This window comes from Erinaceus europaeus, chromosome 3, assembly GCF_950295315.1.
Source record: "Erinaceus europaeus chromosome 3, mEriEur2.1, whole genome shotgun sequence".
Lineage (NCBI taxonomy): Eukaryota > Metazoa > Chordata > Mammalia > Eulipotyphla > Erinaceidae > Erinaceus > Erinaceus europaeus.
In genome coordinates, this window is record NC_080164.1 from 73028918 (window position 1) to 73031021 (window position 2104).

A 2104-nucleotide genomic window follows, 5' to 3' on the forward strand; every position below is an offset into this window, starting at 1 on the left:
CTTTTCCCAAGGACAGTGGATTCTTTTTCATTCCGCTAAGAATTAGACTAGGACCGAATGTGAATTTAGCCAACATATCATTTAGGTGCAATGGATATGACATGAAGGTCTAGCTGGAAGGATTTTTCCATATGCACATATACACATCACCCAGTTCTGATAGTAGTTAGTCCCAGCACTTAAGAAACTCTTTTAGCCTTGTACTCCCAAAGGTGAGTTCCATCGCCACTTCTTTTTTTTTCCATCGCCACTTTTTAAAAAATTTTTATTAATATTTATTTAATTTATTTATTCCCTTTTGTTGCCCTTGTTGTTTTATTGTTGTAGTAATTATTATTGTCGTTGTTGTTGGATAGGACAGAGAGAAATGGAAAGAGGAGAGGGAGAGAAAGATAGACACCTGCAGACCTGCTTCACTGCTTGTGAAGTGACTCCCCTGCAGGTGGGGAGCCAGGGCTCGAACCGGGATCCTTCTGCCGGTCCTTGTGCTTTGCGCCACCTGCACTTAACCCGCTGCACTACAGCCCGACGCCCCATCGCCACTTTTAACATTGTTAATTACTTTAGCCTGTCTTGAACCCTATATGAATGGAAGCACAGGGTGGATGCTGATCGAGTCGTTGTCTCTTAGGACAGTATCACATTCACAAGATTCTCCAGATGGTTCCAGATGGTAGAAATATATATATAGCAACTTTGTATTAGTCTGTTGTTGTCGTCCAGGCTTTGCTGCTCTGTATGATTTCTTTTTTTTTTTAATTAGTGATTTATAAGTCTATAAGTTAATAAGAGTGTATATTAACACCATTTCCTTTCTGACTTACCTCACTGAACGTAATTCCTTATAACTCCATCCAAGATGGGTTTTTTAAATTAAAAAAAAATAAATGGGGGATTAATATTTTACAGTCAACAGTAAATAAAATAGTTTGTACATGCATAAAATTTCTCAGTTTTCCACACAAGGGCTCATAATTCTTTTTAAAAATATTTATTTATTCCCTTTTGTTGCCCTTGTTGTTTTATTGTTGTAGTTATTATTATTGTTGTTATTGATGTCGTTGTTGTTGGATAGGACAGAGAGAAATGGAGAGAGGAGGGCAAGACAGAGAGGGGGAGAAACCTGCATATCTGTTTCACCGCTTGTGAAGCGACACCCTTGCAGGTGGGGAGCCAGAGGCTCGAACCAGGATCCGTACTCCGGTCCTTGCGCTTTGCGCCACCTGCGCTTAACCCACTGTGCTACCTCCCGACTCCCGGGTTCATAATTCATAATTCTTAATAGCTGAGTATTACGAACTGTGCTGCTTTTTTAATAGAAAGAAACAGTAACAGAAAGACACCTATAGAAATAATAAGGTTAGGGGACTTAACGTGTTGCAGTTGCCGCCAAGAATTTAGTTGACCACTAGAGGGCAACACTCCAGGTTCTGCGGGAGTAAGTTCTTCATTCCTTTATCTCTAAAGTGGGTTCTGACCAGTCTGTCAACATCCAGCATAAAGGACATTCGGATATTTCTAGCCAAGGGCTGTCATCATGTATAAGTTGACTTTAAAAAAAAATTAATTTACTGTGGCAGTGGTCCGGGAGATGGTGCAGTGGATAAAGCATTGGACTCTCAGGTGTGAGGTGCCAAGTTGAATCTCTGGAAGCACAGTTACCAGACCCTCTTTCTGGCTCTTTCCTTCTGTCTTTCTCACTAATAAGCAAATAAAATGTTTTAAAAAATTACTGTGGCCACTGGGAGAGATGAATTCGTAGTGCTGCCACCAAGCCCCAGCAAAAACGTTGGTGGCAGAAAAAAAAAAGGATTAATTTATTGCACTGTCCAGCTATGGCACGTGGTGGTGTCAGGATTACACGTGTGACCCTGAGGCCTCAGGCAACTGAGCCAGTTATGTTATTACTGTGCTATCTCCCCACCCCTCACTGAATTCTCTGTACCAGTCTTTGTTGACTTATAGTTCTGAGTGTTGGGTATTGTCTTAGGAGCAGAATTGATTGAGTCATTAGATAAGGGAATGAGAAATTTTTTTCAACTTTAGTATCACTTTATTGAGGGGATATTAGTTTACAGGATTGTTATTGTCATGAGAGTACATT